The following is an 18,471-nucleotide window of genomic DNA, read 5'->3' as shown; positions in this document are numbered from 1 at the left end:
TGTTGATAAGCCTACTGCAAGTGGTATTCCCAGCCGGTCTCCCATGCAAGTACTAACCACGCCCGATGCAGCTTAACTTCAGTGATCGGACGAGAACTGGTGTATTGTGCAATGGTTTGGCTGTAGGCTGAATACTCGTCCGAATTGTATGTCATTTAATGCTTCGTCTAGGCAAAAAATCATGGGAAAAAGTTAGTATGTAATGTGGAATAAAAATGTTGATGAGCCGACTGAACGTGGTTTTCCCAGCCGGTCTCCCGTGCAAGAACTAACCACGCCCGATGCGCCTTAACTTCATTGATCGGACGAGAACTGGTGTATTCTGCAATGCTTTGGCAGTAGGCTGAATATTTGTCAGAATTGGATTTCATTTAATGCTTCGGCTAGGCAAAATATCACGGGGAAAAAGATAGTATGTACGGTGGAATAAAAATGTTGATGAGCCTAATGCACGTGGTATTCCCAGCCAGTCTCCCATGCAAGTACTAACCACTCCCGATGCAGCTTAACTTCAGTGATCGGACAAGAACTGGTGTATTCTGCAATGGTTTGGCTGTAGGCTGAATATCCGTCCGGATTGTATGTCATTTAATGCTTCGTCTAGGCAAAAAATCTTGGGAAAAAGTTAGTATGTAATGTGGAATAAAAATGTTGATGAACCGACTGAACGTGGTTTTCCCAGCCGGTCTCCCGTGCAAGTACTAACCACGCCCGATGCAGCTTAACTTCTGTGATCGGACGAGAACTGGCGTATTCTACAATGGTTTGGCAGTAGGCTGAATATTCGTCAGAATTGGATGTAATTTAATACTTCGGCTAGGCAACAAATCCCGGGAAAAAGATTGTATGTACGGTTAAATAAAAATGTTGATAAGCCTACTACTCGTGGTATTCCCAGCCTGTCTCCCATGTAAGTACTAACCATGCCCAATGCAGATAAACTTCAGTGATCAGACGAGAACTGGTGTATTCTGCATTGGTTTGGCAGTAGGCTGAATATTCGTCGGAGTTGGATGTAATTTAATACTTCGTCTAGGCAACAAATCCCGGGAAAAAGTTAGTATGTACGGTGGAATAAAAATGTTGACAAGCCTACTGCAGATGGTATTCCCAGCCAGTCTCCCATGCAAGTACTAGCCATGCCCGATGCAGATTAACTTCAGTGATCGGACGAGAACTGGTGTATTCTGCAATGGTTTTGCAGTAGGCTGAATATTCGTCGGAATTGGATGTCATTTAATGCTACGGCTAGGCAAAAAATCATAGGTAAAAGTTAGTATGTAATGTGGAATAAAAATATTGATGAGCCTACTGCACGTGGTATTCCCAGCCGGTCTCCCATGCAAGTACTAACCACGCCCAACGCAGCTTAACTTCAGTGATCGGATGAGAACTGGTGTATTCTGCAATGGTTTGGCAGTAGGCTGGATATTCGTCGGAATTGGATGTAATTTAATACTTCGGCTAGGCAAAAAATCCCGGGAAAAAGTTAGTATGTATGGTGGAATAAAAATGTTGATGAGCATAATGCACGTGGTATTCCCAGCCAGTCTCCCATGCAAGTGCTATCCACGCTCGATGCAGCTTAACTTCAGTGATCGGACGAGAACTGGTGTATTCTGCAATAAAAATGTTCATCAGCCTACTGCACGTGGTATTCCCAGCCGGTCTCCCATGCAAGTACTAACCACGCCCAATGCAGCTTAACTTCAGTGATCGGACGAGATGTTGTATTCAGCCTTGGTTTGGCAGTAGGCTGAATATTCGTCGGAATTGGATGTCATTTATTGCTACGGCTAGGCAAAAAATCATAGGAAAAAGTTAGTATGTAATGTTGATGAGCCTACTGAACGTGGTATTCCCAGCCGGTCTCCCATGCTAGTACTAACCACGCCCGATGCAGCTTAACTTCAGTGATCCAACAAGAACTGGTGTATTCTGCAATGGTTTTGCTGTAGGCTGAATTATCGTCGGAATTGGATGACATTTAATGCTACGGCTAGACAAATAATCATGGGAAAATCTTAGTATGCAATGTGGAATCAAAATGTTGATAAGCCTACTGCACGTGGTATTCCCAGCCGGTATCCCATGCATGTACTAACCATGTCCGATGAGCTTAACTTCAGTGATCGGACGAGAACTGGTGTATTCTGCAATGGTTTGGCAGTAGGCTGAATATTTGTCGAAATTGGATTTCAATTAATGCTTCGGCTAGGCAAAAAATCACGGGAAAAAGATAGTATGTATGGTGGAATAAAAATGTTGAAAAGCCTACTGCACGTGGAATTCCCAGCCGGTCTCCCATGCAAGTACTAACCACGCCCGATGCAGCTTAACTTCAGTGATCGGACGAGAACTGGTGTATTCTGCAATGGTTTGGCAGTAGGCTGGATATTCGTCGGAATTGGCTGTAATTTAATACTTCGGCTAGGCAACAAATCCCGGGAAAAAGTTAGTTTTTATGGTGGAATAAAAATATTGATAAGCCTACTGCAGATGGTATTCCCAGCCGGTCTCCCATGCAAGTACTAACCATGCCCGATGCAGATTAACTTCAGTGATCGGACGAGAACTGGTGTATTCTGCAATGGTTTTGCAGTAGGCTGAATATTCGTCGGAATTGGATGTCATTTAATACTACGGCTAGGCAAAAAAACATAGGTAAAATTTAGTATGTAATGTGGAATAAAAATGTTGATGAGCCTACTGCACGTGGTATTCCCAGCCGGTCTCCCATGCAAGTACTAACCACGCCCGATACATCTTAACTTCAGTGATCGGACAAGAACTGGTGTGTTCTGCAATGGTTTGACAGTAGGCTGAATATTCGTCAGAATTGCATGTCGTTTAACGCTTCGGCAAGGCAAACAATCGCGAGAAAATGTTGGTATGTACGGTGGAATAAAAAAGTTGATAAGCCTACTGCACATGGTATTCCCAGCCGGTCTCCTATGCAAGTACTAACCACGCCCGACGCAGCTTAACTTCAGTGATCGGACGAGAACTGGTGTATTCTGCAATGGTTTGGCAGTAGGTTGGATATTCGTCGGAATGGGATGTAATTTAATACTTCGGCTAGGCAAAAAATCCCGGGAAAAAGTTAGTATGTACGGTGGAATAAAAATGTTGATGAGCATAATGCACGTGGTATTCCCAGCCAGACTCCCATGCAAGTACTAACCACGCCCGATGCAGCTTAACTTCAGTGATCGGACGATAACTGGTGTATTCTGCAATAAAAATGTTCATCAGCCTACTGCACGTAGTATTCCCAGCCGGTCTCCCATGCAAGTACTAACCACGCCTGATGCAGCTTAACTTCATTGAGCGGACGAGAACTGTTGTACTCAGCATTGGTTTGGCAGTAGGCTGAATATTCGTCGGAATTTGATGTAATTTAATACTTCGGCTAGGCAACAAATCCCGGGAAAAAGTTAGTTTGTACGGTGGAATAAAAATATTTATAAGTCTACTGCAGATGGTATTCCCAGCCGGTCTCCCATACAAGTACTAACCATGCCCGATGCAGATTAACTTCAGTGATCGGACGAGAACTGGTGTATTCTGCAATGGTTTTGCAGTAGGCTGAATATTCGTCGGAATTGGATGTCATTTAATACTACGGCTAGGCAAAAAATCATAGGTAAAATTTAGTATGTAATGTGGAATAAAAATGTTGATGAGCCTACTGCACGTGGTATTCCCAGCCGGTCTCCCATGCAAGTACTAACCACGCCCGATACATCTTAACTTCAGTGATCGGACAAGAACTGGTGTGTTCTGCAATGGTTTGACAGTAGGCTGAATATTCGTCAGAATTGCATGTCGTTTAACGCTTCGGCAAGGCAAACAATCGCGAGAAAATGTTGGTATGTACGGTGGAATAAAAATGTTGATAAGCCTACTGCACATGGTATTCCCAGCCGGTCTCCTATGCAAGTACTAACCACGCCCGACGCAGCTTAACTTCAGTGATCGGACGAGAACTGGTGTATTCTGCAATGGTTTGGCAGTAGGTTGGATATTCGTCGGAATGGGATGTAATTTAATACTTCGGCTAGGCAAAAAATCCCGGGAAAAAGTTAGTATGTACGGTGGAATAAAAATGTTGATGAGCATAATGCACGTGGTATTCCCAGCCAGACTCCCATGCAAGTACTAACCACGCCCGATGCAGCTTAACTTCAGTGATCGGACGATAACTGGTGTATTCTGCAATAAAAATGTTCATCAGCCTACTGCACGTAGTATTCCCAGCCGGTCTCCCATGCAAGTACTAACCACGCCTGATGCAGCTTAACTTCATTGATCAGACGAGAACTGTTGTACTCAGCATTGGTTTGGCAGTAGGCTGAATATTCGTCGGAATTGGATGTCATTTAATGCTACGGCTAGGCAAAAAATCATAGGAAAAAGTTAGTATGTAATGTGGAATAAAAATGTTGTTGAGCCTACTGCACGTGGTATTCCCAGCCGGTCTCCCATGCTAGTACTAACCACGCCCGATGCAGCTTAACTTCAGTGATCCAACGAGAACTGGTGTATTCTGCAATGGTTTTGCAGTAGGCTGAATATTCGTCGGAATTGGATGTCATTTAATGCTACGGCTAGGCAAACAATCATGGGTAAAAGTTAGTATGTAATGTGGAATAAAAATGTTGATGAGCCTACTGCACGTGGTATTCCCAGCCGGTCTCCCATGCAAGTACTAACCACGCCCGATACAGCTTAACTTCAGTGATCGGACAAGAACTGGTGTGTTCTGCAATGGTTTGACAGTAGGCTGAATATTCGTCAGAATTGCATGTCGTTTAACGCTTCGGTAAGGCAAAAAATCCAGGGAAAAAGTTGGTATGTACGGTGGAATAAAAATGTTGAGAAGCCTACTGCACGTGGTATTCCCAGCCGGTCTCCCATGCAAGTACTAACCACGTCCAGTGGGCTTAACTTCAGTGATCGGAGGAGAATGGTGTATTCAGCAACGGTTTGTCAGTAGGCTGAATATTCGTCGGAATTTGATGTAATTTAATACTTCGGCTAGGCAACAAATTCCGGGAAATAGTTAGTTTGTATGGTGGAATAAAAATATTGATAAGCCTACTGCAGATGGTATTCCCAGCCGGTCTCCCATGCAAGTACTAACCATGCCCGATGCAGATTAACTTCAGTGATCGGACGAGAAATGGTGTATTCTGCAATGGTTTTGCAGTAGGCTGAATATTCGTCGGAATTGGATGTCATTTAATACTACGGCTAGGCAAAAAAATCATAGGTAAAATTTAGTATGTAATGTGGAATAAAAATGTTGATGAGCCTACTGCACGTGGTATTCCCAGCCGGTCTCCCATGCAAGTACTAACCACGCCCGATACATCTTAACTTCAGTGATCGGACAAGAACTGGTGTGTTCTGCAATGGTTTGGCAGTAGGCTGAATATTCGTCAGAATTGCATGTCGTTTAACGCTTCGGCAAGGCAAACAATCGCGAGAAAATGTTGGTATGTACGGTGGAATAAAAATGTTGATAAGCCTACTGCACATGGTATTCCCAGCCGGTCTCCTATGCAAGTACTAACCACGCCCGACGCAGCTTAACTTCAGTGATCGGACGAGAACTGGTGTATTCTGCAATGGTTTGGCAGTAGGTTGGATATTCGTCGGAATGGGATGTAATTTAATACTTCGGCTAGGCAAAAAATCCCGGGAAAAAGTTAGTATGTACGGTGGAATAAAAATGTTGATGAGCATAATGCACGTGGTATTTCCAGCCAGACTCCCATGCAAGTACTAACCACGCCCGATGCAGCTTAACTTCAGTGATCGGACGATAACTGGTGTATTCTGCAATAAAAATGTTCATCAGCCTACTGCACGTAGTATTCCCAGCCGGTCTCCCATGCAAGTACTAACCACGCCTGATGCAGCTTAACGTCATTGATCGGACGAGAACTGTTGTACTCAGCATTGGTTTGGCAGTAGGCTGAATATTCGTCGGAATTTGATGTAATTTAATACTTCGGCTAGGCAACAAATCCCGGGAAAAAGTTAGTTTGTACGGTGGAATAAAAATATTGATAAGCCTACTGCAGATGGTATTCCCAGCCGGTCTCCCATACAAGTACTAACCATGCCCAATGCAGATTAACTTCAGTGATCGGACGAGAACTGGTGTATTCTGCAATGGTTTGACAGTAGGCTGAATATTCGTCAGAATTGCATGTCGTTTAACGCTTCGGCAAGGCAAACAATCGCGAGAAAATGTTGGTATGTACGGTGGAATAAAAATGTTGATAAGCCTACTGCACATGGTATTTCCCAGCCGGTCTCCTATGCAAGTACTAACCACGCCCGACGCAGCTTAACTTCAGTGATCGGACGAGAACTGGTGTATTCTGCAATGGTTTGGCAGTAGGTTGGATATTCGTCGGAATGGGATGTAATTTAATACTTCGGCTAGGCAAAAAATCCCGGGAAAAAGTTAGTATGCACGGTGGAATAAAAATGTTGATGAGCATAATGCACGTGGTATTCCCAGCCAGACTCCCATGCAAGTACTAACCACGCCCGATGCAGCTTAACTTCAGTGATCGGACGATAACTGGTGTATTCTGCAATAAAAATGTTCATCAGCCTACTGCACGTAGTATTCCCAGCCGGTCTCCCATGCAAGTACTAACCACGCCTGATGCAGCTTAACTTCATTGATCGGACGAGAGCTGTTGTACTCAGCATTGGTTTGGCAGTAGGCTGAATATTCGTCGGAATTGGATGTCATTTAATGCTACGGCTAGGCAAAAAATCATAGGAAAAAGTTAGTATGTAGTGTGGAATAAAAATGTTGTTGAGCCTACTGCACGTGGTATTCCCAGCCGGTCTCCCATGCTAGTACTAACCACGCCCGATGCAGCTTAACTTCAGTGATCCAACGAGAACTGGTGTATTCTGCAATGGTTTTGCAGTAGGCTGAATATTCGTCGGAATTGGATGTCATTTAATGCTACGGCTAGGCAAACAATCATGGGTAAAAGTTAGTATGTAATGTGGAATAAAAATGTTGATGAGCCTACTGCACGTGGTATTCCCAGCCGGTCTCCCATGCAAGTACTAACCACGCCCGATACAGCTTAACTTCAGTGATCGGACAAGAACTGGTGTGTTCTGCAATGGTTTGACAGTAGGCTGAATATTCGTCAGAATTGCATGTCGTTTAACGCTTCGGTAAGGCAAAAAATCCCGGGAAAAATTTGGTATGTAATGTGGAATAAAAATGTTGATGAGCCTACTGCACGTGATATTCTCAGCCGGTCTCCCAAGCAAGTACCAACCACGTCCGGTTAGCTTAACTTTAGTGATTAGACGAGAACTGGTGTATTCTGCATTGGTTTGGCAGTAGGCTGAATATTCGTCAGAATTGGATGTCGTTTAACGCTTTGGCTAGGCAAAAAATCCCGGGAAAAAGTTGGTATATACGGTAGAATAAAAATGTTGATGAGCCTGCTGCACGTGATATTCTCAGCCGGTCTCCCAAGCAAGTACCAACCACGTCCGGTTAGCTTAACTTCAGTGATCGGACGAGAACTTATGTATTCTGCATTGGTTTGGCTGTAGGCTGTATATTCGTCGGAATTTGATGTAATTTAATACTTCGGCTAGGCAACAAATTCCGGGAAAAAGTTAGTTTGTATGGTGGAATAAAAATATTGATAAGCCTACTGCAGATGGTATTCCCAGCCAGTCTCCCATGCAAGTACTAACCAGGCCCGATACAGCTTAACTTCAGTGATCGGACAAGAACTGGTGTGTTCTGCAATGGTTTGACAGTAGGCTGAATATTCGTCAGAATTGCATGTCGTTTAACGCTTCGGTAAGGCAAAAAATCCCGGGAAAAAGTTGGTATGTACGGTGGAATAAAAATGTTGAGAAGCCTACTGCACGTGGTATTCCCAGCCGGTCTCCCATGCAAGTACTAACCACGTCCAGTGGGCTTAACTTCAGTGATCGGAGGAGAAATGGTGTATTCTGCAACGGTTTGTCAGTAGGCTGAATATTCGTCGGAATTTGATGTAATTTAATACTTCGGCTAGGCAACAAATTCCGGGAAAAAGTTAGTTTGTATGGTGGAATAAAAATATTGATAAGCCTACTGCAGATGGTATTCCCAGCCGGTCTCCCATGCAAGTACTAACCATGCCCGATGCAGATTAACTTCAGTGATCAGACGAGAAATGGTGTATTCTGCAATGGTTTTGCAGTAGGCTGAATATTCGTCGGAATTGGATGTCATTTAATACTACGGCTAGGCAAAAAATCATAGGTAAAATTTAGTATGTAATGTGGAATAAAAATGTTGATGAGCCTACTGCACGTGGTATTCCCAGCCGGTCTCCCATGCAAGCACTAACCACGCCCGATACATCTTAACTTCAGTGATCGGACAAGAACTGGTGTGTTCTGCAATGGTTTGACAGTAGGCTGAATATTCGTCAGAATTGCATGTCGTTTAACGCTTCGGCAAGGCAAACAATCGCGAGAAAATGTTGGTATGTACGGTGGAATAAAAATGTTGATAAGCCTACTGCAAGTGGTATTCCCAGCCGGTCTCCTATGCAAGTACTAACCACGCCCGACGCAGCTTAACTTCAGTGATCGGACGAGAACTGGTGTATTCTGCAATGGTTTGGCAGTAGGTTGGATATTCGTCGGAATGGGATGTAATTTAATACTTCGGCTAGGCAAAAAATCCCGGGAAAAAGTTAGTATGTACGGTGGAATAAAAATGTTGATGAGCATAATGCACGTGGTATTCCCAGCCAGACTCCCATGCAAGTACTAACCACGCCCGATGTAGCTTAACTTCAGTGATCGGATGATAACTGGTGTATTCTGCAATAAAAATGTTCATCAGCCTACTGCACGTAGTATTCCCAGCCGGTCTCCCATGCAAGTACTAACCACGCCTGATGCAGCTTAACTTCATTGATCGGACGAGAACTGTTGTACTCAGCATTGGTTTGGCAGTAGGCTGAATATTCGTCGGAATTTGATGTAATTTAATACTTCGGCTAGGCAACAAATCCCGGGAAAAAGTTAGTTTGTACGGTGGAATAAAATATTGATAAGCCTACTGCAGATGGTATTCCCAGCCGGTCTCCCATACAAGTACTAACCATGCCAGATGCAGATTAACTTCAGTGATCGGACGAGAACTGGTATATTCTGCAATGGTTTTGCAGTAGGCTGAATATTCGTCGGAATTGGATGTCATTTAATACTACGGCTAGGCAAAAAATCATAGGTAAAATTTAGTATGTAATGTGGAATAAAAATGTTGACGAGCCTACTGCACGTGGTATTCCCAGCCGGTCTCCCATGCAAGTACTAACCACGCCCGATACATCTTAACTTCAGTGATCGGACAAGAACTGGTGTGTTCTGCAATGGTTTGACAGTAGGCTGAATATTCGTCAGAATTGCATGTCGTTTAACGCTTCGGCAAGGCAAACAATCCCGGGAAAAAGTTGGTATGTACGGTGGAATAAAAATGTTGAGAAGCCTACTGCACGTGGTATTCCCAGCCGGTCTCCCATGCAAGTACTAACCACGTCCAGTGGGCTTAACTTCAGTGATCGGAGGAGAAATGGTGTATTCTGCAACGGTTTGTCAGTAGGCTGAATATTCGTCGGAATTTGATGTAATTTAATACTTCGGCTAGGCAACAAATTCCGGGAAAAAGTTAGTTTGTATGGTGGAATAAAAATATTGATAAGCCTACTGCAGATGGTATTCCCAGCCGGTCTCCCATGCAAGTACTAACCATGCCCGATGCAGATTAACTTCAGTGATCGGACGAGAAATGGTGTATTCTGCAATGGTTTTGCAGTAGGCTGAATATTCGTCGGAATTGGATGTCATTTAATACTACGGCTAGGCAAAAAATCATAGGTAAAATTTAGTATGTAATGTGGAATAAAAATGTTGATGAGCCTACTGCACGTGGTATTCCCAGCCGGTCTCCCATGCAAGCACTAACCACGCCCGATACATCTTAACTTCAGTGATCAGACAAGAACTGGTGTGTTCTGCAATGGTTTGACAGTAGGCTGAATATTCGTCAGAATTGCATGTCGTTTAACGCTTCGGCAAGGCAAACAATCGCGAGAAAATGTTGGTATGTACGGTGGAATAAAAATGTTGATAAGCCTACTGCAAGTGGTATTCCCAGCCGGTCTCCTATGCAAGTACTAACCACGCCCGACGCAGCTTAACTTCAGTGATCGGACGAGAACTGGTGTATTCTGCAATGGTTTGGCAGTAGGTTGGATATTCGTCGGAATGGGATGTAATTTAATACTTCGGCTAGGCAAAAAATCCCGGGAAAAAGTTAGTATGTACGGTGGAATAAAAATGTTGATGAGCATAATGCACGTGGTATTCCCAGCCAGACTCCCATGCAAGTACTAACCACGCCCGATGTAACTTAACTTCAATGATCGGATGATAACTGGTGTATTCTGCAATAAAAATGTTCATCAGCCTACTGCACGTAGTATTCCCAGCCGGTCTCCCATGCAAGTACTAACCACGCCTGATGCAGCTTAACTTCATTGATCGGACGAGAACTGTTGTACTCAGCATTGGTTTGGCAGTAGGCTGAATATTCGTCGGAATTTGATGTAATTTAATACTTCGGCTAGGCAACAAATCCCGGGAAAAAGTTAGTTTGTACGGTGGAATAAAATATTGATAAGCCTACTGCAGATGGTATTCCCAGCCGGTCTCCCATACAAGTACTAAGCATGCCAGATGCAGATTAACTTCAGTGATCGGACGAGAACTGGTATATTCTGCAATGGTTTTGCAGTAGGCTGAATATTCGTCGGAATTGGATGTCATTTAATACTACGGCAAGGCAAAAAATCATAGGTAAAATTTAGTATGTAATGTGGAATAAAAATGTTGACGAGCCTACTGCACGTGGTATTCCCAGGCGGTCTCCCATGCAAGTACTAACCACGCCCGATACATCTTAACTTCAGTGATCGGACAAGAACTGGTGTGTTCTGCAATGGTTTGACAGTAGGCTGAATATTCGTCAGAATTGCATGTCGTTTAACGCTTCGGCAAGGCAAACAATCGCGAGAAAATGTTGGTATGTACGTTGGAATAAAAATGTTGATAAGCCTACTGCACATGGTATTCCCAGCCGGTCTCCTATGCAAGTACTAACCACGCCCGACGCAGCTTAACTTCAGTGATCGGACGAGAACTGGTGTAGTCTGCAATGGTTTGGCAGTAGGTTGGATATTCGTCGGAATGGGATGTAATTTAATACTTCGGCTAGGCAAAAAATCCCGGGAAAAAGTTAGTATGTACGGTGGAATAAAAATGTTGATGAGCATAATGCACGTGGTATTCCCAGCCAGACTCCCATGCAAGTACTAACCACGCCCGATGCAGCTTAACTTCAGTGATCGGACGATAACTGGTGTATTCTGCAATAAAAATGTTCATCAGCCTACTGCACGTAGTATTCCCAGCCGGTCTCCCATGCAAGTACTAACCACGCCTGATGCAGCTTAACTTCATTGATCGGACGAGAACTGTTGTACTCAGCATTGGTTTGGCAGTAGGCTGAATATTCGTCGGAATTGGATGTCATTTAATGCTACGGCTAGGCAAAAAATCATAGGAAAAAGTTAGTATGTAATGTGGAATAAAAATGTTGTTGAGCCTACTGCACGTGGTATTCCCAGCCGGTCTCCCATGCTAGTACTAACCACGCCCGATGCAGCTTAACTTCAGTGATCCAACGAGAACTGGTGTATTCTGCAATGGTTTTGCAGTAGGCTGAATATTCGTCGGAATTGGATGTCATTTAATGCTACGGCTAGGCAAACAATCATGGGTAAAAGTTAGTATCTAATGTGGAATAAAAATGTTGACGAGCCTACTGCACGTGGTATTCCCAGGCGGTCTCCCATGCAAGTACTAACCACGCCCGATACATCTTAACTTCAGTGATCGGACAAGAACTGGTGTGTTCTGCAATGGTTTGACAGTAGGCTGAATATTCGTCAGAATTGCATGTCGTTTAACGCTTCGGCAAGGCAAACAATCGCGAGAAAATGTTGGTATGTACGTTGGAATAAAAATGTTGATAAGCCTACTGCACATGGTATTCCCAGCCGGTCTCCTATGCAAGTACTAACCACGCCCGACGCAGCTTAACTTCAGTGATCGGACGAGAACTGGTGTAGTCTGCAATGGTTTGGCAGTAGGTTGGATATTCGTCGGAATGGGATGTAATTTAATACTTCGGCTAGGCAAAAAATCCCGGGAAAAAGTTAGTATGTACGGTGGAATAAAAATGTTGATGAGCATAATGCACGTGGTATTCCCAGCCAGACTCCCATGCAAGTACTAACCACGCCCGATGCAGCTTAACTTCAGTGATCGGACGATAACTGGTGTATTCTGCAATAAAAATGTTCATCAGCCTACTGCACGTAGTATTCCCAGCCGGTCTCCCATGCAAGTACTAACCACGCCTGATGCAGCTTAACTTCATTGATCGGACGAGAACTGTTGTACTCAGCATTGGTTTGGCAGTAGGCTGAATATTCGTCGGAATTGGATGTCATTTAATGCTACGGCTAGGCAAAAAATCATAGGAAAAAGTTAGTATGTAATGTGGAATAAAAATGTTGTTGAGCCTACTGCACGTGGTATTCCCAGCCGGTCTCCCATGCTAGTACTAACCACGCCCGATGCAGCTTAACTTCAGTGATCCAACGAGAACTGGTGTATTCTGCAATGGTTTTGCAGTAGGCTGAATATTCGTCGGAATTGGATGTCATTTAATGCTACGGCTAGGCAAACAATCATGGGTAAAAGTTAGTATCTAATGTGGAATAAAAATGTTGATGAGCCTACTGCACGTGGTATTCCCAGCCGGTCTCCCATGCAAGTACTAACCACGCCCGATACAGCTTAACTTCAGTGATCGGACAAGAACTGGTGTGTTCTGCAATGGTTTGACAGTAGGCTGAATATTCGTCAGAATTGCATGTCGTTTAACGCTTCGGTAAGGCAAAAAATCCCGGGAAAAATTTGGTATGTACGGTGGAATAAAAATGTTGAGAAGCCTATTGCACATGGTATTCCCAGCCGGTCTCCCATGCAAGTACTAACCACGCCCGATGCAGCTTAACTTCAGTGATCGGACGAGAACTGGTGTATTCTGCAATGGTTTGGCACTAGGCTGGATATTCGTCGAAATTGGATGTAATTTAATACTTCGGCTAGGCAAAAAATCCCGGGAAAAAGTTAGTATGTATTGTGGAATAAAAATGTTGATGAGCATAATGCACGTGGTATTCCCAGCCAGTCTCCCATGCAAGAACTAACCACGCCCGATGCAGCTTAACTTCAGTGATCGGACGAGAACTGGTGTATTCTGCAATAAAAATGTTCATCAGCCTACTGCACGTGGTATTCCCAGCCGGTCTCCCATGCAAGTACTAACCACGCCCGATGCAGCTTAACTTCAGTGATCGGACGAGAACTGTTGTATTCAGCCTTGGTTTGGCAGTAGGCTGAATATTCGTCGGAATTGGATGTCATTTAATGCTACGGCTATGCAAAAAATCATGGGTAAAAGTTAGTATGTAATGTGGAATAAAAATGTTGATGAGCCTACTGCACGTGGTATTCCCAGCCAGTCTCCCATGCAAGTACTAACCACGCCCGATACAGCTTAACTTCAGTGATCGGACGAGAACTGGTGTATTCTGCAATGGTTTGGCAGTAGGCTGAATATTCGTCGGAATTTGATGTCTTTTAATGCTACGGCTAGGCAAAAAATCATAGGAAAAAGTAAGTATGTAATGTGGAATAAAAATGTTGATGAGCCTACTGCACATGGCATTCCCAGCCAGTCTCCCATTCAAGTACTTACCACGTCCAATGCAGCTTAACTTCAGTGATCGGACGAGAACTGGTGTGTTCTGCAATGGTTTGGCAGTAGGCTGAGTATTCCTCAGAATTGGATGTCGTTTAACGCTTTGGCTAGGCAAAAAATCCCGTGAAAATGTTGGTATGTACGGTGGAATAAAAATGTTGATAAGCCTACTGCAAGTGGTATTCCCAGCCAGTCTACCATGCAAGTACTAACCACGCCAGATGCAGCTTAACTTCAGTGATCGGACGAGAACTGGTGTATTCTGCAATGGTTTAGCAGTAGGCTGAATATTCGACCGAATTGTATATCATTTAATGCTTCGTCTAGGCAAAAAATCATTGGAAAAAGTTAGTATGTAATGTGGAATGAAAATGTTGATGAGCCTACTGCACGTGTTATTCCCAGCCGGTCTCCCATGCAAGTACTAACCACGCCCGATGCAGCTTAACTTCAGTGATCGGACTTGAACTGGTGAATTATGCAATGGGTTGGCAATAGGCTGAATATTCGTCGGAATTGGATGTCGTTTATGCTTCGGCTATGCAAAAATCCCGCGAAAAAGTTAGTATGTACGGTGGAATAAAAATGTTGATGATCCTACTGCATGTAGTATTCTCAGCCGGTCTCCCATGCAAGTACTAACCACGTCCAGTGGGCCTAACTTCAGTGATCGGAGGAGAACTGGTGTATTCTGCAACGGTTTGTCAGTAGGCTAAATATTCGTCGGAATTTATTGTAATTTAATACTTCGGCTAGGCAAAAAATCCCGGGAAAAAGTTAGAATGTACGGTGGAATAAAAATGTTGATGAGCCTAATGCACATGGTATTCCCAGCCAGTCTCCCATGCAAGCACTAAGCACGCCCGATGCAGCTTAACTTCAGAAATCGGACAAGAACTGGTGTATTCTGCAATGGTTTGGCAGTAGGCTGAATATTCGTTCGAATTGTATGTCATTTAATGCTTCGTCTAGGCAAAAAATCATAGGAAAAAGTTAGTATGTAATGGGAAATAAAAATGTTGATGGGCCTACTGCACGTGGTATTCCCAGCCGGTCTCTCATGCAAGTACTGTCCACGCCCGATGCAGCTTAACTTCAGTGATCGGACGAGAACTGGTGTATTCTGCAATGTAGTGGCAGTAGGCTGAATATTCGTCGGAATTGGATGTCATTTAATGCTACGGCTAGGCAAAAAATCATGGGAAAAAGTTAGTATGTAATGTGGAATAAAAATGTTGATGAGCCTACTGCACGTGATATTCTCAGCCGGTCTCCCAAGCAAGTACCAACCACGTCCGGTTAGCTTAACTTTAGTGATTAGACGAGAACTGGTGTATTCTGCATTGGTTTGGCAGTAGGCTGAATATTCGTCAGAATTGGATGTCGTTTAACGCTTTGGCTAGGCAAAAAATCCCTGGAAAAAGTTGGTATATACGGTAGAATAAAAATGTTGATGAGCCTGCTGCACGTGATATTCTCAGCCGGTCTCCCAAGCAAGTACCAACCACGTCCGGTTAGCTTAACTTCAGTGATCGGACGAGAACTTATGTATTCTGCATTGGTTTGGCAGTAGGCTGTATATTCGTCGGCATTGGATGTAATTTAATACTTCAGCTAGGCAAAAAATCCTGGGAAAAAGTTAGTATGTATGGTGGAATTAAAATGTTGATGAGCCTAATGCACATGTTATTCCAGGCCGGAAACCCGTGCAAGTCCTTACCATGCCCAATGCGGCTTAACTTTAGTGATCGGACGAGAACTGGTGTATTCTGCAATGGTTTGGCAGTAGGCTTAATATTCGTCTGAATTGGATGTCATTTAATGCTACGGCTAGGCAAAAAATCATAGGAAAAAGTAAGTATTTAATGTGGAATAAAAATGTTGATGAGCCTACTGCACATGGCATTCCCAGCCGGTCTCCCATTCAAGTACTTACCACGTCCGATGCAGCTTAACTTCAGTGATCGGACGAGAACTGGTGTGTTCTGCAATGGTTTTGCAGTAGGCTGAGTATTAGTCAGAATTGGATGTCGTTTAACGCTTTGGCTAGGCAAAAAATCCCGGGAAAAAGTTGGTATATACGGTAGAATCAAAATGTTGATAAGCCTATTGCACGTGGTACTCCCAGCAGGTCTCCCATGCAAGTACTAACCACGCCCGATGCAGCTTAACTTCAGTGATCGGACGAGAAGTTGTGTATTCTGCAATGGTTTGGTAGTAGGCTGAATATTCCTCTGAATTGGAAGTAATTTAATACTTCGGCTAGGCAACAAATCCCGGGAAAAAGATGGTATGTTCGGAGGAATAAAAATGTTGATAAGCCTACAGCACGTGGTATTCCTAGCCGGTCTCCCATGCAAGTACAATCCATGCCCGATGCAGATTAACTTCAGTAATTGGACGAGAACTGGTGTATTCTGCATTGGTTTGGCAGTCGGCTGAATATTCGTTGCAATTGGATGTCATTTAATGCTTCGGTTAGGCAAAAAATCATGGAAAAATGTTAGTATGAACGGTGGAATAAAAATGTTCATCAGCCTACTGCACGTGACATTCCCCGCCGGTCTCCCATGCAAGTACTGACCACGCCCGATGCAGCTTAACTTCAGTGATCGGACGAGAACTGGTGTATTCTGCAATGGTCTGGCCGTAGGCCGAATATTTGTCAAAATTGTATGTAATTTAATGCTTCGTCTAGGCAAAAAATGATGGGAAAAAGTTAGTATGTAATGTGGAATAAAAATGTTGATGAGCCTACTGCAAGTGGTATTCCCAGCCGGTCTCCCATGCAAGTACTAACCACGCCCGATGCAGCTTAACTTCTGTGATCAGACGAGAACTGGTGTATTCTGCAATGGTTTTGCTGTAGGCTGAATATTCGTCGGAATTGGATGTCATTTAATGCTACGGCTAGGCAAAAAATCATGGGTAAAAGTTAGTATGTACGGTGGAATAAAAATGTTCATCAGCCTACTGCACGTGGCATTCCCCGCCGGTCTCCCATGCAAGTACTGACCATGCCCGATGCAGCTTAACTTCAGTGATCGGACGAGAACTGGTGTATTCTGCAATGGTTTGGCCGTAGACCGAAAATTTGTCAAAATTGTATGTAATTTAATGCTTCGTCTAGGCAAAAAATGATGGGAAAAAGTTAGTATGTAATGTGGAATAAAAATGTTGATGAGCCTACTGCAAGTGGTATTCCCAGCCGGTCTCCCATGCAAGTACTAACCACGCCCGATGCAGCTTATCTTCAGTGATCGGACGAGAACTGGTGTATTCTGCAATAAAAATTTTCATAAGCCTACTGCACGTGGTATTCCCATCCGGTCTCCCATGCAAGTACAAGCCACGTCCGATGCACCTTAACTTCAGTGATCGGATGAGAACTGGTGTATTCTGCAATGGTTTGGCAGTAGGCTGAATATTCGTCGGAATTGGATGTCATTTAATGCTACGGCTAGGCAAAAAATCATAGGAAAAAGTAAGTATGTAATGTGGAATAAAAATGGTGATGAGCCTACTGCACATGGCATTCCCAGCCGGTCTCCCATTCAAGTACTTACCACGTCCGATGCAGCTTAACTTCAGTGATCAGACGAGAACTGGTGTGTTCTGCAATGGTTTTGCAGAAGGCTGAATATTCGTCTGAATTGGATGTCATTTAATGCTACGGCTAGGCAAAAAATTATGGGTAAAAGTTAGTATGTAATGTGGAATAAAAATGTTGATGAGTCTACTGCACGTGGTATTCCCAGCCGATCTCCCATGCAAGCACTAACCACGACCGATGCAGCTTAACTTCAGTGATCGGTCAAGAACTGGTGTGTTCTGCAATGGATTGACAGTAGGCTGAATAATCGTCAGAATTGCATGTCGTTTAACGCTTCGGTAAGGCAAAAAATCCCGGGAAAAAGTTGGTATGTACGGTGGAATAAAAATGTTGAGAAGCCTACTGCACATGGTATTCCCAGCCGGTCTCCCATGCAAGTACTAACCACTCCCGACTTTAATTCAATGTGTTAGTCAGGGTTCTGACCCTGTGTATATTTCGGTGGATACCGTTTAATTTCACTACCCTGGCTACGTGTTAAAATGGGTCTGAATTCACTCTGGATAAGTACGTACATAACCGACCAATCATGGACTTTCATTCAGTGTGTTGGTCAGGGTTCTGACCCTGTGTATTTTTCAGTGGGTACCGTTTAATTTCACTACCCTGGCTACGTGTTAAAATGGGTCTGAATTCACTCTGGATAAGTACGTACATAACCGACCAATCGTGGACTTTAATTCAATGTGTTGGTCAGGGTTCTGACCCTGTGTATTTTTCGGTGGGTACCGTTTAATTTCACTACCCTGGCTACATGTTAAAATGGGTCTGAATTCACTCTGGATAAGTACGTACATAACCGACCAATCATGGACTTTCATTCAATGTGTTGGTCAGGGTTCTGACCCTGTGTATTTTTCGGTGTGTACCGTTTAATTTCACTACCCTGGCTACA

At 43.7% G+C, this 18,471-nt stretch overlaps 1 non-coding gene and 61 pseudogenes across 1 annotated transcript; all 62 read right to left on the bottom strand.

The window, feature by feature from the left end:
* Positions 1 to 8: 8 nt before the first annotated feature.
* LOC146749098 (5S ribosomal RNA) lies at positions 9 to 128 on the bottom strand (annotated as a pseudogene).
* Positions 129 to 441: 313 nt separating this feature from the next.
* LOC146749097 (5S ribosomal RNA) lies at positions 442 to 561 on the bottom strand (annotated as a pseudogene).
* A 96-nt stretch (positions 562 to 657) lies between these two features.
* LOC146749096 (5S ribosomal RNA) lies at positions 658 to 777 on the bottom strand (annotated as a pseudogene).
* Positions 778 to 873: 96 nt separating this feature from the next.
* Positions 874 to 993, bottom strand: LOC146749095 (5S ribosomal RNA; annotated as a pseudogene).
* A 96-nt stretch (positions 994 to 1,089) lies between these two features.
* LOC146749094 (5S ribosomal RNA) lies at positions 1,090 to 1,209 on the bottom strand (annotated as a pseudogene).
* A 96-nt stretch (positions 1,210 to 1,305) lies between these two features.
* LOC146749093 (5S ribosomal RNA) lies at positions 1,306 to 1,425 on the bottom strand. The gene has a single exon (XR_014928640.1). It is a non-coding gene; the product is annotated as a 5S ribosomal RNA (ribosomal RNA).
* Positions 1,426 to 1,639: 214 nt separating this feature from the next.
* LOC146749092 (5S ribosomal RNA) lies at positions 1,640 to 1,757 on the bottom strand (annotated as a pseudogene).
* Positions 1,758 to 1,840: 83 nt separating this feature from the next.
* LOC146749091 (5S ribosomal RNA) lies at positions 1,841 to 1,960 on the bottom strand (annotated as a pseudogene).
* A 96-nt stretch (positions 1,961 to 2,056) lies between these two features.
* LOC146749090 (5S ribosomal RNA) lies at positions 2,057 to 2,175 on the bottom strand (annotated as a pseudogene).
* Positions 2,176 to 2,271: 96 nt separating this feature from the next.
* LOC146749089 (5S ribosomal RNA) lies at positions 2,272 to 2,391 on the bottom strand (annotated as a pseudogene).
* Positions 2,392 to 2,487: 96 nt separating this feature from the next.
* LOC146749088 (5S ribosomal RNA) lies at positions 2,488 to 2,607 on the bottom strand (annotated as a pseudogene).
* Positions 2,608 to 2,703: 96 nt separating this feature from the next.
* Positions 2,704 to 2,823, bottom strand: LOC146749087 (5S ribosomal RNA; annotated as a pseudogene).
* Positions 2,824 to 2,919: 96 nt separating this feature from the next.
* Positions 2,920 to 3,039, bottom strand: LOC146749086 (5S ribosomal RNA; annotated as a pseudogene).
* A 430-nt stretch (positions 3,040 to 3,469) lies between these two features.
* LOC146749085 (5S ribosomal RNA) lies at positions 3,470 to 3,589 on the bottom strand (annotated as a pseudogene).
* Positions 3,590 to 3,685: 96 nt separating this feature from the next.
* On the bottom strand, positions 3,686 to 3,805 carry LOC146749084 (5S ribosomal RNA; annotated as a pseudogene).
* Positions 3,806 to 3,901: 96 nt separating this feature from the next.
* LOC146749083 (5S ribosomal RNA) lies at positions 3,902 to 4,021 on the bottom strand (annotated as a pseudogene).
* Positions 4,022 to 4,235: 214 nt separating this feature from the next.
* LOC146749082 (5S ribosomal RNA) lies at positions 4,236 to 4,355 on the bottom strand (annotated as a pseudogene).
* A 96-nt stretch (positions 4,356 to 4,451) lies between these two features.
* On the bottom strand, positions 4,452 to 4,571 carry LOC146749081 (5S ribosomal RNA; annotated as a pseudogene).
* A 96-nt stretch (positions 4,572 to 4,667) lies between these two features.
* Positions 4,668 to 4,787, bottom strand: LOC146749080 (5S ribosomal RNA; annotated as a pseudogene).
* A 310-nt stretch (positions 4,788 to 5,097) lies between these two features.
* LOC146749079 (5S ribosomal RNA) lies at positions 5,098 to 5,217 on the bottom strand (annotated as a pseudogene).
* A 97-nt stretch (positions 5,218 to 5,314) lies between these two features.
* LOC146749078 (5S ribosomal RNA) lies at positions 5,315 to 5,434 on the bottom strand (annotated as a pseudogene).
* A 96-nt stretch (positions 5,435 to 5,530) lies between these two features.
* On the bottom strand, positions 5,531 to 5,650 carry LOC146749077 (5S ribosomal RNA; annotated as a pseudogene).
* Positions 5,651 to 5,864: 214 nt separating this feature from the next.
* On the bottom strand, positions 5,865 to 5,984 carry LOC146749076 (5S ribosomal RNA; annotated as a pseudogene).
* Positions 5,985 to 6,080: 96 nt separating this feature from the next.
* On the bottom strand, positions 6,081 to 6,200 carry LOC146749075 (5S ribosomal RNA; annotated as a pseudogene).
* Positions 6,201 to 6,296: 96 nt separating this feature from the next.
* On the bottom strand, positions 6,297 to 6,417 carry LOC146749074 (5S ribosomal RNA; annotated as a pseudogene).
* A 430-nt stretch (positions 6,418 to 6,847) lies between these two features.
* On the bottom strand, positions 6,848 to 6,967 carry LOC146749073 (5S ribosomal RNA; annotated as a pseudogene).
* A 96-nt stretch (positions 6,968 to 7,063) lies between these two features.
* LOC146749072 (5S ribosomal RNA) lies at positions 7,064 to 7,183 on the bottom strand (annotated as a pseudogene).
* A 526-nt stretch (positions 7,184 to 7,709) lies between these two features.
* LOC146749071 (5S ribosomal RNA) lies at positions 7,710 to 7,829 on the bottom strand (annotated as a pseudogene).
* A 311-nt stretch (positions 7,830 to 8,140) lies between these two features.
* Positions 8,141 to 8,260, bottom strand: LOC146749070 (5S ribosomal RNA; annotated as a pseudogene).
* Positions 8,261 to 8,356: 96 nt separating this feature from the next.
* On the bottom strand, positions 8,357 to 8,476 carry LOC146749069 (5S ribosomal RNA; annotated as a pseudogene).
* A 96-nt stretch (positions 8,477 to 8,572) lies between these two features.
* LOC146749068 (5S ribosomal RNA) lies at positions 8,573 to 8,692 on the bottom strand (annotated as a pseudogene).
* A 214-nt stretch (positions 8,693 to 8,906) lies between these two features.
* LOC146749067 (5S ribosomal RNA) lies at positions 8,907 to 9,026 on the bottom strand (annotated as a pseudogene).
* Positions 9,027 to 9,121: 95 nt separating this feature from the next.
* Positions 9,122 to 9,241, bottom strand: LOC146749066 (5S ribosomal RNA; annotated as a pseudogene).
* Positions 9,242 to 9,337: 96 nt separating this feature from the next.
* Positions 9,338 to 9,457, bottom strand: LOC146749065 (5S ribosomal RNA; annotated as a pseudogene).
* A 311-nt stretch (positions 9,458 to 9,768) lies between these two features.
* LOC146749064 (5S ribosomal RNA) lies at positions 9,769 to 9,888 on the bottom strand (annotated as a pseudogene).
* Positions 9,889 to 9,984: 96 nt separating this feature from the next.
* On the bottom strand, positions 9,985 to 10,104 carry LOC146749063 (5S ribosomal RNA; annotated as a pseudogene).
* Positions 10,105 to 10,200: 96 nt separating this feature from the next.
* Positions 10,201 to 10,320, bottom strand: LOC146749062 (5S ribosomal RNA; annotated as a pseudogene).
* A 214-nt stretch (positions 10,321 to 10,534) lies between these two features.
* On the bottom strand, positions 10,535 to 10,654 carry LOC146749061 (5S ribosomal RNA; annotated as a pseudogene).
* Positions 10,655 to 10,749: 95 nt separating this feature from the next.
* On the bottom strand, positions 10,750 to 10,869 carry LOC146749060 (5S ribosomal RNA; annotated as a pseudogene).
* A 96-nt stretch (positions 10,870 to 10,965) lies between these two features.
* LOC146749059 (5S ribosomal RNA) lies at positions 10,966 to 11,085 on the bottom strand (annotated as a pseudogene).
* Positions 11,086 to 11,181: 96 nt separating this feature from the next.
* LOC146749058 (5S ribosomal RNA) lies at positions 11,182 to 11,301 on the bottom strand (annotated as a pseudogene).
* Positions 11,302 to 11,515: 214 nt separating this feature from the next.
* On the bottom strand, positions 11,516 to 11,635 carry LOC146749057 (5S ribosomal RNA; annotated as a pseudogene).
* A 96-nt stretch (positions 11,636 to 11,731) lies between these two features.
* On the bottom strand, positions 11,732 to 11,851 carry LOC146749056 (5S ribosomal RNA; annotated as a pseudogene).
* Positions 11,852 to 11,947: 96 nt separating this feature from the next.
* On the bottom strand, positions 11,948 to 12,067 carry LOC146749055 (5S ribosomal RNA; annotated as a pseudogene).
* A 96-nt stretch (positions 12,068 to 12,163) lies between these two features.
* On the bottom strand, positions 12,164 to 12,283 carry LOC146749054 (5S ribosomal RNA; annotated as a pseudogene).
* Positions 12,284 to 12,497: 214 nt separating this feature from the next.
* On the bottom strand, positions 12,498 to 12,617 carry LOC146749053 (5S ribosomal RNA; annotated as a pseudogene).
* A 96-nt stretch (positions 12,618 to 12,713) lies between these two features.
* LOC146749052 (5S ribosomal RNA) lies at positions 12,714 to 12,833 on the bottom strand (annotated as a pseudogene).
* A 96-nt stretch (positions 12,834 to 12,929) lies between these two features.
* LOC146749051 (5S ribosomal RNA) lies at positions 12,930 to 13,049 on the bottom strand (annotated as a pseudogene).
* A 96-nt stretch (positions 13,050 to 13,145) lies between these two features.
* LOC146749050 (5S ribosomal RNA) lies at positions 13,146 to 13,265 on the bottom strand (annotated as a pseudogene).
* A 214-nt stretch (positions 13,266 to 13,479) lies between these two features.
* Positions 13,480 to 13,599, bottom strand: LOC146749049 (5S ribosomal RNA; annotated as a pseudogene).
* Positions 13,600 to 13,695: 96 nt separating this feature from the next.
* LOC146749048 (5S ribosomal RNA) lies at positions 13,696 to 13,815 on the bottom strand (annotated as a pseudogene).
* A 96-nt stretch (positions 13,816 to 13,911) lies between these two features.
* LOC146749047 (5S ribosomal RNA) lies at positions 13,912 to 14,031 on the bottom strand (annotated as a pseudogene).
* A 96-nt stretch (positions 14,032 to 14,127) lies between these two features.
* On the bottom strand, positions 14,128 to 14,247 carry LOC146749046 (5S ribosomal RNA; annotated as a pseudogene).
* Positions 14,248 to 14,343: 96 nt separating this feature from the next.
* Positions 14,344 to 14,463, bottom strand: LOC146749045 (5S ribosomal RNA; annotated as a pseudogene).
* A 525-nt stretch (positions 14,464 to 14,988) lies between these two features.
* On the bottom strand, positions 14,989 to 15,108 carry LOC146749044 (5S ribosomal RNA; annotated as a pseudogene).
* Positions 15,109 to 15,850: 742 nt separating this feature from the next.
* LOC146749043 (5S ribosomal RNA) lies at positions 15,851 to 15,970 on the bottom strand (annotated as a pseudogene).
* Positions 15,971 to 16,066: 96 nt separating this feature from the next.
* LOC146749042 (5S ribosomal RNA) lies at positions 16,067 to 16,186 on the bottom strand (annotated as a pseudogene).
* Positions 16,187 to 16,498: 312 nt separating this feature from the next.
* LOC146749041 (5S ribosomal RNA) lies at positions 16,499 to 16,618 on the bottom strand (annotated as a pseudogene).
* Positions 16,619 to 16,714: 96 nt separating this feature from the next.
* On the bottom strand, positions 16,715 to 16,834 carry LOC146749040 (5S ribosomal RNA; annotated as a pseudogene).
* Positions 16,835 to 16,930: 96 nt separating this feature from the next.
* On the bottom strand, positions 16,931 to 17,050 carry LOC146749039 (5S ribosomal RNA; annotated as a pseudogene).
* Positions 17,051 to 17,264: 214 nt separating this feature from the next.
* On the bottom strand, positions 17,265 to 17,384 carry LOC146749038 (5S ribosomal RNA; annotated as a pseudogene).
* Positions 17,385 to 17,480: 96 nt separating this feature from the next.
* Positions 17,481 to 17,600, bottom strand: LOC146749037 (5S ribosomal RNA; annotated as a pseudogene).
* Between the last annotated feature and the right edge of the window lie 871 nt (positions 17,601 to 18,471).

Source organism: Saccoglossus kowalevskii, chromosome 2 (assembly GCF_978046115.1).
Source record: "Saccoglossus kowalevskii chromosome 2, keSacKowa6.1, whole genome shotgun sequence".
NCBI lineage: Eukaryota > Metazoa > Hemichordata > Enteropneusta > Harrimaniidae > Saccoglossus > Saccoglossus kowalevskii.
This window is presented reverse-complemented; position numbering and strand designations above follow the sequence as displayed.